The sequence below is a fragment of the Pomacea canaliculata genome, linkage group LG7 (genome assembly GCF_003073045.1).
Source record: "Pomacea canaliculata isolate SZHN2017 linkage group LG7, ASM307304v1, whole genome shotgun sequence".
NCBI classification, from domain to species: Eukaryota; Metazoa; Mollusca; class Gastropoda; order Architaenioglossa; family Ampullariidae; genus Pomacea; species Pomacea canaliculata.
Window position 1 is genome coordinate 14,875,536 of NC_037596.1, and position 12,550 is coordinate 14,888,085.

At 38.1% G+C, this 12,550-nt stretch overlaps 1 long non-coding RNA gene across 1 annotated transcript; it reads right to left on the reverse strand.

Moving 5' to 3' along the window:
* Nucleotides 1-4,460: 4,460 nt before the first annotated feature.
* LOC112568516 lies at nucleotides 4,461-6,933 on the reverse strand. Its single transcript, XR_003100114.1, has 3 exons — nucleotides 6,880-6,933; nucleotides 4,966-5,016; nucleotides 4,461-4,570 (listed from the first exon to the last, which is right to left on the reverse strand). It is a non-coding gene; the product is annotated as an uncharacterized LOC112568516 (long non-coding RNA).
* Between the last annotated feature and the right edge of the window lie 5,617 nt (nucleotides 6,934-12,550).

The following is a 12,550-nucleotide window of genomic DNA, read 5'->3' on the forward strand; positions in this document are numbered from 1 at the left end:
TGACAGAGTACATGTTACCTTTTTTAAAATCAATGAATTTGGGGTTGTTTTTTACTTTTCTTTCAAGCATTATTTTAATGCATAAAACATAGTTTTGTGAATAAAAAGCGTGATATTACCCACCCAGTCGGAGTTTCTGAAGGAACTTAACCACGTCTTTTGCACACACGGCACAGTCCTCTGCCCTTGATGACCTGTGGTGTTTAGATGAGTGATACACCCACCTGACGTCCAGGCCATCTGCAAAATCAGGCACACCTCGTTCAGTGTACCTGTGGACAGTACATTCCCTTTCTATTTCCACTGCCTTTTGGATTTCACGGGTCACAGATGGCGGGCTGCGAAGTGGTCTTGTGAAGCTATGTAGTTCCCACCCCTCTAACTCTTCGTCCTGCGGATCTTCTGGCGCAAGATTATGCTTGCAGCTTGCAGCCCACAAGTGAACACGATTCTTAAAGCGATCAACAAGTTTGGTGCAAAAGTCAGGAAAGACGTAGTGTTGGGACCTGTTGTGACAAGAGCATTAATTAAGAAAATAGTTGTTTATATATATATGTATTCTCTCAATTAGAAGAGTTCTAAAAAGTTTTGATAGTAGAGGATAACTTACATACCATAGCATAACATAAATAAGAAATTTGTTTTCCTCGTAACAATAAATTTGCCTTACTAGTTAAAGTCTAAAATAAAATATCAATTTTTGTCTTACTCTAGGGCCACTATTGCTTTCAAGTGTTCGTTATATAACAAACACCACGTTTAATAATCACTTACTCGTTGTCAGGCCCCGGTTCGTCGACAATAATGCATAATGGTCCTTTTTTGGAAGCTTGTGAAAACTCGTCTAAAGCCGCATATACTTCTTCCTTAAGTGTAAAATTTTTTTGAAGGAGCTGAAGTTGTCCCGGTCTTGCTTTTTGTTCAAGTAGTGTGTGTTGTAGCAGGTGGTACAACCGATACGACGCTGCATCGCTGCGGTCCCAGGTACTCAACACATAGACGATGTTATTCTGTCGTAGCCATTCCTTGGCTTTCAGAAGGAGGACAACTGATTTTCCAGTGCCAGGAGGTCCGTCGATGAAGACCCTAGAAGGAGCTCCCATCAATAGTTCCATTTGCTCCGGGAAGAGCGTGATATGATGAGTGTAGCAATATCCCACGTGGGCCACAGCATGTGGCAGTGTCTTCATGGAGACACGAGGTGTGGATATACCCGGTACTGACACTGTAGACGCTGGTCCACAGAATCTAAAACATTAAAATGCACTATAAATTGTCCAAATACATTTCTAAATGCTACGCAGTTAAGTGTTTATTAGGCTATTTTAAAATCTTGAGCTTGATCTGTACATATAGGATCTTGAATTAAATACTAATACACACAACATAGAGAAAATTACTCTTACAAAAATAACATCAAATTTGTCAAGAAGTACAGCTACTTACCTAGCTACGATCTTCTTGTAATTGTCATAATTGGGTTCTTTGTGAGCCCGTCGCCTGACTACACATTTCGCCCACCAACTCCTTAGCAATTCCAGTTTAGCATCAATGACATCTTGCGGAGCTCCAGGTTCACACACATGATCAGAACTAAGCACCATATGGAAAATCTCGGTGGGATTTATAATTTTGAAGCACTTACACATTTCCTGTTAGAGGAAATAAAAATTCAATAAAGGCTCTTTTTTGCAAAACTGAAATCATCTGTACTAAAAAAGTGATTTGACATCTTTTCTAGTTTCACGATTGCGAGGAAGAGAATGACAAAAATAAGTAAAAAGATGTGTGATACCTAATAAAGTTTCTTTATGTAAATACATAAAATTTTGTAAAATTGTGAAATGTGTTTGCAAAATATCTAGGAAAACATTTTTACTAACCTTCTCTAATTGTTGACTCTGTAAAACAACTTTCTGAAGCTGATGTGTCGAGAGGTTTGGACAGGCGATAGTTTTAGTGACATTTAAACCACGACCAAGATCAGACACCAAGTGTGTCAGCATGACTTCCGCTTTGTCTAACTGTCCTAAGGCTTCTCTCAGTTTCTTCGTCACTCTTTCGCTTTGCGCGTCTTGGGATACTTCAGTGTTCAAGCCAACAGCCTTGACCTCGCAAATAACGACCCCGTATGATGGGTGGATAAGCAGGACATCAAAGTCTCCTTGTCTCCAACTCCGGTGCCACTTTAGGGGCAGGTTATTTGGCAAAGGAAGATGGGCAGCTGCTGGAGCAAAACGTTCTTCACCAAGATATGAGCCAAAAGGAAACTGACTCAGACACATAAACACCTCATGATCTACTTTAGAAAATTTCCTAAGAGTAAACAGAACGCGTTGGAAGGCTTCATCGTCAAGAATGTCGCTCTCCTGAACAGAAAATGAAGAACTTGGGATCTGGGCAGTGACCGATGAAAACATGGCAGGCTGCCTATCGGAACTGTTCGGTAAATTTTGTGTTCTGAGCACGAGGACGTTCTCACCGGCAAAATGTCTTTCAACCCTCGGCACACGTCTGATGTTGACAGAAGGAACAAAATACGTGCGGCTTTCAAGGTCAGGAAACGCTTCTTCAACCCACTGAAGCCAGTATCTTTGTGTTTTTGTAAGTATATCAACCTGCAGATTTACAATGCAATATTTATTACAATATATTGAGAAAATGTAAATAAATTGGAACAACTGTACACTTATAGGGTCTGGAGCTACGGATTTTTACACATTTATTATCTATTTTGCTTTAAAGCAAAGATAACAACTAGTGGGTCTATGCTATTATTATTATTGTTATAAATGCAAAATTTGTAAAGCGTTCTCACACACTCCTAAGGAGCATGCACTTAGCGCTTAAGAACAAGAGCGAAACATGGACAGCATACGAGGGACAGGAAAACAAATAACATATGAACTATAAAAGAATAAACAACAGTAGTAAACGAATAATAAAATCAAATACAGAAAACACAAAGAGGAACAAAATAACAGGAACAAGTGCTGAGAGTAACAAAACATTGCAAAAGGAAGGGTGTGACGAAGGACTAGCATTATGGGAAAGGTTGTTAGAAGTCATGTTTACAGAAGAGGTGTGTTTTCAGTGCACGTGTAAAGGACTCAATAGTGGGTAGGTGGTGGATATGGAAAGGCAGACAGTTCCATTGTTTCACTGCAGAATTATTTAAAATCATGTGGCCATAACATATTATGTTGTTGTTTTGGTGACAGAAAGAGTAAAGAGACGATCATCAGATGAAGAGAGGAGTTGTAAGGGAAGAACAGTTCAGAGAAATAATCAGGGCAGGCTGATAAATCATCAACTATGAAATTGAGCAGTTGTAGCTTATCTTTATTTTCACTATTATAGTATATTTCCAATTAGGAAAATACTTAAACTGTATAAGTCATGGATGCACAACCTACGGCCCGCGGGCCATATCCGGCCCGCGACGCGGTGCCATCCGGCCCGCGAAACTTCTGCCCACAGTGCAGGAAATCGGCATGTTAGTAATAAAAGAAGACCTTAAAAAAAACCGAAAAAAAGGAAGAAGAAGTATTTATCCCCACGTAGGGCGTTTCCCAATCTTTTATTCGATGGACGAACATTTCGATTCAGTGCTCCGACTTGGTGTCTCTACGATGAGCCGGACATTCAGAAGTTGGTTTCGGGAAAACAACTTCAAATATCCACTAATTACTACATAATTAATGTAAGTACAACTTTTTCTAATAAAAAAAAATGGTATCTGCTCTATTTTTTTTCCTTTTTGTATTTTTGCGGCGAAGTGGCCCGCGACACGGCTGTCCGAAATGGATATGGCCCGCAGGCCGAAAAAGGTTGGGCATCACTGGTATAAGTAATCATTCTAGCATTCAATATTTGTAGAACAGTAGCTACTATAGCCACTATATGAATGGTCAGAACATTAAAAAAAACACAACTAACATGCTCGCCTGTCATTTTAGTAATCAGTCGAAGAGCTGCTTGAATTTGACTACGTGTGCCTCTGATTGCCACAGTCATTTTGCTCCGCACAGGTGAGCTGGACATGGTTATATTAGCATCCGACCATTTCATGACTTCTGTTGAAAAATTTAATTCAAAGGGTTTAAACTATAAACAAATCTGCTTGATGCCGTATTACAAACATTCACGACGACACGAAAAACATTATTTTTTCATACAGCAGCCAACCGTCTGTGCATTTGTACGGTTGATGAACTGCTTCTTAGATTTCTAGATTCATTTGTATTTCGCCGTTCGTATAACTTGTTAGTTTGTCGACTACTTAATTTTTATGGACGATGCTTTGTCTTTTATACGAATAGTCTTCTAATCGGTCAACTTTTAAATCTTTAAAAAATATTTCACAAAGTCTTTCACTGACATCACTAAATCTTATTGAGTTAAAGTATTATCATTTTCAAAAGGAAGCAAGCAAAAAAGGAATACAGGAAAACGTACTGCTGATATTAACATTATGAGACAAACTTTTGGGAATATCATAGAAATATTCCTTCACAGAGTTCGATTGTCTTCGTGTTGAGTTAGGAGGATGCTTGGTACCACTTACACCCTGAAAAAATATTTAAGTAAATTATATTACCCTTAATATCAGTAAATTCACTGATGTAAAATTACTTAAAAATGCAAAAGATTCAATCGGTTTATTTTCCTAAAGTTGACTGCACCTTCAGTGTGATTTGTAGATACTATGGTACCTCTGAAAGTGATTTGGTAAACTAAACTAGAAGTATTAAACTCGCTTTGAATTTTGTAAATGTATAATTTATGATAGTGATCTTTATAGCGATGGTTTTAAGTGTATTTTAATTATCCCTGCAGGCTGTGAAATGACACAATACAAGTGAACACACGCTTTCGTTAATTTGGTTTTGCAACTGTATTAAAATATGTACCAAAGGAAAGAGTAAACAAAGAGATCTTTTATTTACTTTTGAGTAAACTTACGTAATTCATTTTATGTCAGAAGAAACTGCAGCCTTATTCAGCTTCTGACATCTGCCACACAAAATGTTAACGAATTACTCGATGAAAGTAATCATCAAAGTATTAGTATAAAGAAAATCATCTTAATAACAACACTGTATATCTAAATATAGTCGTTCGTTGTTCTAAAAATAGAAATAATTCGCTTCATCAAGGCATCCAAGAAAAGATGTTGAAGCAGGACTGAAGCATCAAAGAGTACAAGAAATTATTTAAAAAGCGCGATTTGCATGCACAACAATTGTTTAAGGGAATGCTAATAATCACGGACAACGAAGTATGAGAGAGATACACAGAAAAAGGTGATACTTGTAAGTCATTGACACACGAACTGGTAAATGTTGCTTTGCATAAGAATACATCCACTTTGGAAATGTTTACAAAACGAATATATTAATCCAATGTTACACAATCAGCATTACACATGCATTCATGTCCATACACGGGCACATTTATATAAAACTAAAGCTTAGCAAAGTAACACAGTAATTTATTGCTTTATACACTGATCTTATTTCACCTTATAAGTTCAACATACAAGACACACTTCTCACTTCTCGACTGACCTAAGAAACAACATAATCTCATGTTTTCTATTTACGCAAACCTTGTTATTTCTGGATTTCCACAACATATCCCAGTCAGACGTACCTTACACTGTTTAAGGAACGGGGAATGAAAATAGAAGACATTCCCTGACATTTCCGATAAGGGTAAAGCTCTGGTGTAAACATGAACATATCTACACCCTGTCTTTTTGTTAAGCCGGGTATGGCAGAGAGCCACACACACACCTTCACGCTCAAACAGGATTGTTGCCAACACAGAACAACCACAGGCCAAAATGCTTCTATAAATAATTTTTCGACAACGATCCAACACGTTCTTTAGACCAACTTACTATAAATTACACAAGAAGCAAATAGCTAAAGCATTGCAAGTTCTCAATATTTCCTTTTAGCACGAATTTAAATTTATAAATATTGATGTTTGTTGCGCTATAAGAAAAAAAATTTAAAGCACTTTACCATTTCACACCTGTGTATCTTTTTTAAGGTCCCGCTAAAAACACTTTCACAAAAGCTTCAGCAATCACAATCACCCGTTTAACTAATCCTTAGTCTGTGATACGGGTGTGTGTGTGTGCGGGCGTGCATAAAAGACAGACAGACAGACAGACAGACAGACAGACAGACAGACAGACAGACAGACAGACAGACAGACAGACAGACAGACAGACAGACAGACAGACAGACAGACAGAAAACTGAGTGAATAAATGTGATTTTAAGGACAGTGAGCTTATTCGTAAGACAGTTCGTGCCGTTTTATAAGTATATGCTCAAGTAGCGTGAAGCCCCCCGCCCAGTTTGTTCGTGAGATAAGGTGTTCAATAAATAAACGTCATTGTCGGTTGCCTGGATCGTAATTCTATTTGCTAAGTGTTGATATTTGTTAATCTCATCTGCCCCCTGCGTAGTTTAATGACAGTTAATTAATTAAACTATTTAGCACCTATCTTTTTATTAACTGTTCCTACGTTCCTAGCAAAGTGAGATATGGTTCTCATTGTTCGTTCAGTTACCGTCCCTGCTGATCTTTAGTTTGTCGAGTACTTACCAAAAGGCTGCAGGCAGCGAAAGTGTTTTCTGTCGTCTAGATGTGTTGAACGGACTGCGGTTTTGTCATCTTTTCTTCCCTTCCATTGTCTCGGCATCTTACTGAGTGATTTCATAAACGTCATGACTGTGATAGGGTAACTAAGATATTTTTAAAAGACATTGCAACTAGTGTTCTTGGTGAAGAAAAGGGTAGAAATGCTGTAAATATTTCTTTATATCAATAGTTGTATTTCCCCCTATTCTTGTGAACTTACACAATACATTTCAAATGTACATCATCATCATCATCATCATCATCATCATCATCATCATCATCATCATCATCATCATCATCATCATCATCATCATCATCGTCGTCGTCGTCGTCATCCTCCTCCTCCTCCTCATCATCATCATCATCATGTTCTATGATGTGTAATTATTGTGACAGGTACTCACACCCTTGCTGGAGCAATAAAGAATAAATCAATCATCATCAACCATTTAGCGCTTCCCTGCTTGAATGAAGCTCAATACGTTTTAACATCGCTTACAGTATATCTCTCTATCTCTCTCTCTCACACACACAAATCAAACATGCATACACCTTTTTTACTCCTGCTTATGTGAGGTAAAGCATTAATATGATGTGCTTTCATTTACCAACCTGTTTTTGCATGTGAAGTATACTCGTCTCCATACAAGACATAGCTGTTCCACAAACGTTTATTTGAGGCTGAGGACAACATCAACAATACTTGTTTACACAACTAAACTATCCTCCAAATGTAGTCATGCTGTAAGCAGCGATCCCTAAAACTGAGTACATCAGACATGTTCGTTAATGAAAACATTTCGCAAGTCTTGAACCAACGAAGTACACGAAATAGGAAGGTAACTGTTTCAACTTCCTGACTCGACTTCACAACGAAGTCAGCTCTTGACAACGATCAAAACACTACCATCGTCGTCAACAACAGCTATGTATTGCTCATTCCTTTTTTCGGAAATCCTGTTTTGATACTCTTGAGCAAAGTCGAATAGCAGAGTGCTTACCACACACACTCACGGTTACCTTTAAGCGACAATCATTGACAATTGCCTTTAATAATATTATTATATTGACAAAACAGAATGACTTTTCAAGTAAAACTAATCAAAGGTAATTTTCTTATTTGGGTACAGACTAAATCTTTGAGAGTACTTAAAATCATACCGTGTACTTTCAATTTCCTTAACTTCTCTACATACATTCGTTTTGCCAAAGTTTTACCTAAAGCATATCCCAAAGCTTTGACCAGGGTAAATTGCTTTGTGATTTTTATTGTAACCTTTGAACGTAGTGTACCCAGGGACCTAACCAAATAAGCTGAAGATGTGGGTGCGTGCATGCGTAAGCTTTTGTGTGTGTGGTTGTGGTGCGAGGTACGAAAGTCTTTCCCAGTTGTATCTTATTCAAGTACAATTCTACTTTTTAAAAGTTTTTAAATTGTGTTTTGCAATATGCTTGTATAATAATACTGGATTATCTAAATTGATTTCAGGCATAAAGGAGTTCAAAAGTACAAATGGGCTGTGCACCTGGGCCCTGTTATAACGAACCAGCAAACACTTTCTGGTCAAGGGATAAGAAATACCTTAAGGACTAACCCTTGTCATGACCCTACCCCCTACGGCTGTCTTTTTTTTTTTTTTTTTTTTTTTGTTTGTTTGTTTTGGAATCTGTCCCATAGCGATCCGTTGCTGAGGAAGTTAAACAGTTGTTGATTACGAAGACATCCGGCAAGGTAAATCACGTCCTGAAAGACGTTCAGTGTTAGAAACGAGTTTAAACAGGACGCTCACAGATGGTCTCCGGGTGGGTTAGACTTCCTTGTAGTCAAACACCTTCTGTTCGAACTTCGTACTCACATTCTAGCAATACCCACAGCAGGCCCCACTTCTGACCAAATGACACTACCATTTTCCTCTGAAGTGCTAGGACAACTGAGCTGATCACGTTCACGGGACGTGTAAGTAAGTTTGATAATTTATTGAGAAAATACTGGTATTGTTGACTAAAGAAGTCATGTATATATGTGTGTGTGTCAGTGAGCGTGCATGCTTCTTTGTGCATGATATAATGCACATATCTTTGTAACCACATTATTGAGGTTGTGTACAACCTTTAATAATAATAATAATAAAATTGTCTTTGTAACTGTTATCAGTTGTTTTGCGCATAAGAGTGGAAGAATTTACCTGTGCAAAAACGCGCTGACGTGCGGCTAAATATGTGAAGGAGGAATTTAGGTAAGCTTTTTTTAGGAGGTATCTTAACTTATCTTTGTATATTCAGCTGTTGTAACAAAACACAGGTGTTTGTTTAAAGCGCTGAAACCACTATAAAACCATAACTTATCAGCATTTTGACATGTGGATGCTTTGTAAGGCTTAGGAGGATTTAGTCACATTATAAGATACATGCAACTTGAGCAAGTATTTTCGAAATCCTCTCACTGACCTCACACATTTTTTCACTCGTGCCAAACACAATCTCTTATCAAGCTGCAGCTTTAAATCTTGTGTTACAAAAACCTGACTGGGAAATTTGATTCCGTTGGAGACAAGAAAATTTATATTGCTTGCACACACTTTAGACACTGTCAGCCAGACGTTTCTTAAGGTTTTATTGTATAACTTTAGCCTAGATAAGAAAGGCTTAAGCCAGATTTTGTCGAGCAAAGGTCTAATAATGAATCGTCGAAACCTTAAAGAGCACTTCTCGCCGTGGTCTATAAGGTGTGTTAGCTGACATTGAGTGGAAAAATAAAAAGATACGTTGAAGTCGGATCATACCTTGTAAACAGTGAAGCCACAATATAACCTCTTCTTAAAGCCAGTATGTATTTTAAATTTTGCCTACAATTTTCTTTGTAAAAATCTAAGTTTTTTTTTTATCTTTACCCGTGAATTAACTGACTTTAAACATCTTTTCGCTTTTACTATTCCACCTTCAGCTCCTTCGAGCAGCACTTGTGTATAGGGAGTCCATCTTGGAAAGGAGACAAACACTGAAATTTTATAAATTTATTTCATACAAAATCATCGACTACACGAACCGAAACTCAAGAAATAACGTAAGTGTTTATCTGTCTGAAAACTTATCAGGTTGTTTAGGTAAACAGCAGCCTTGTATGGCTTACATTAAGATTCATATTTTTGTTCCTGCGACAAGACTCTCGTACAGCTTGCATTTAAAAGTAAGAACTTTTACTTTCTTGAAAAACAAACAAAAGATGAAATCAAATAAAATCAAGAAACACAAGAAAGCATATATATTTTTGATGTTTTAAAAGTCTTATTATGTTTGTTTCCACAAAATATATCAGCTTCTTTTTAATTTTTATCTTTAGATTGGTTAGTCTAAGATGCCATCGGGTCGCAGCTACTGTGATTCTTGCATCATGTGTGCCAGGAACAGGTCGATATAGATAGACATTACCCTTATAAAACCTCAAGCTAGCCAAGAGGAAATAGTCCCACTTCGTCTGGGGCGATTTCTGGAAAGAAAAGGCTCAGGAAGTAAACCACTCTAGAAAATTGTTAGGTTAATTTTGAATCAGGTGGAGAATACTTTCAGAGACGAAAATAACTGTCAAGACCCAGTGCATGCGTGTTTGAAATCAGGCCGACCAACCGGCTATGGTTCATTTGGAGAGGAAGATGGATGCTACCAAGCGTATAAGCCAAGGAGAGAATGGAACAATTATATTAGTCGTAAAAGGGGCACCTTGCTGGATCGGTCGAGGCCCAGGTCTAAGGTGGGGACAACAGAAATGTGCTTTTGAAACCAAAGCAGATGTCAAGCTGAGAGAAGGAGCATCCATTCGCACGTTGAACTAATGCGGGAAAGTGCAACAGCTCACCCATGAGCTAGAATAGTACTAGTGGGACATCGTGAGACTGGCGGAGGTCAGATAAACAAGATTTGCGGACGCATCAACGGACGATAGCCTCGAACTGTTATACAGCTAGGAGGACGAAGTATACACTACAACTTATGCGCATGGAGACTACAAAGTGGAGGAGTTTTATCACCTAAACAAGGTTATACAGGTAGGACCACAAATGGATATCATCATTTTACTCGTCGGCTGCAACATCAAGGTCGGCCCACATCCACACAATGGGGAGAAACCAGCGATAGTAGTATAAGACTCCTGGAGCTTGCAGAACGCCATCGACTCACTTTTGCTAACATCTTAAACTACATAAAAATTAATCAGTCTAGGTGTCAGATCAAGCATCAACAAGACCAAGACGAAACCATCCCCAGGGGCTAACATAAACAGCGACTCTGACCTTGTCTTAACGAGCCTGAAGCTAAAGCTCAAAGCGAAGTGACTCTCAAACACCCCTACCCCTTCCGAATTCGCTTTGCTTGAGAAAAGCTGCAACCCAAACGAATCAGAGGTTTTTAAGGCTACAGTTGCAGGAAAATACACCACAAGAAAGAGCTCAGGAAGATGTAGGGCGTCAAAGGAAAAAGAAACTACTCTGGGTCACGAACAACAACTATCTTTGTTACCTAAAGAAGGCATTAAAGAGAGAATGGAAAATCAAACATGACGTGGCTTCCAAATAGAAAGAAGTGGACTGTACCACCAATAAAGGGATGAAAACAGCTAGGGGCAACTGGATCAGGTGCCTAAGCTAAACCACAGGGGGTAGAGTGGCACGGGATAACAGTGAACAAAAAGTACTACTAACAACTCTCACTAAGGTTGGTAAATAAAAGACCATAGACGATGAAAACAGGAGTGGTCACCCTCTTACAGAGAGGAATACTGACTAAATATTGCAAAGAAACTTCCAGGTAAAGAAACACGTTAACATCGTTCAAAACAACCAGAAAAAAACTAGCAAATCTGCAGACCTATCAGTCCTACTGATCCCATAGTGGGAAGGGACAAAAGTCGCTATGTATTGAGCTGCTCAAGCAAGGTGGGAAAGAACCTTAACCTTCCAAATCCACCAAACTTGAAGAGGTCAGTAGTTTCAAATACAGGTGGGCTAACCTCTCTAAGGATGGCAGCTCCTCGACAATATTTGCATCACAATAGCAACAATAACAGCAGCAATGACTAAGCTGGATAGTATAATGTAATAGTAATAACATCGGGATTTCTACAAAGTTTAATCTGTATAAATCTCTTGTAGTAATGGTCCTGCGCCACGGATGCAAGAGCAAGTGCCAGTGGAGCCTGATATGGATCTTATACAGAGAATATAACACCAATGATTTTGTACGAAGAACAGCTGCTACACTTGTAGGACACCAGGAACCTTCATTCTCAAAAGTCAACCGACATAATGGAGTGGGACTTGGCACGACACTCTGTCGAAGGTTGACCTTAAAGGCACCTTGGCGGGATGCCAACGCCGCGGTGGCCAGAAATAATGTCCAAAAATAGACAAGTGTCACTTGTTTATCAGGGTCTACTAATTCACTTCTAGACAAAAATCATTACAAAATTATTGCTTATGTAGAACATATTTTTACCCCTTTAAATCTTTTGAAAAATTTGTAAAAATGGTAAATACTTCTTTCCAAAATACATTTGTTTCAGAAATATTATCTACAAAGTATCCTCCAAATTTCTCAAAAGTTGAAATTTGTGGAGGAATTCAATTTTAAAGGCATTTCCAGCTTGCATTAGGTCTACAAGTCTTCATGATTCATTTAAGCGTAAGTGTATTATGATAAGAATGGAAATCCATTACTTTTAACCCCTCTTTTTAATATTTTCTAAATACAGTGCTTTTATTAATATTTGTTAGTTTTCGACTTCCAAGTAAAATTAAAGGCTGACTGCATAATTTTGTTAAAAATATCTTTACCGGTGCATGGAAGACTAACATACAAATAAGAAAATAAGGATAATATAAAAGATTTGCATTCAA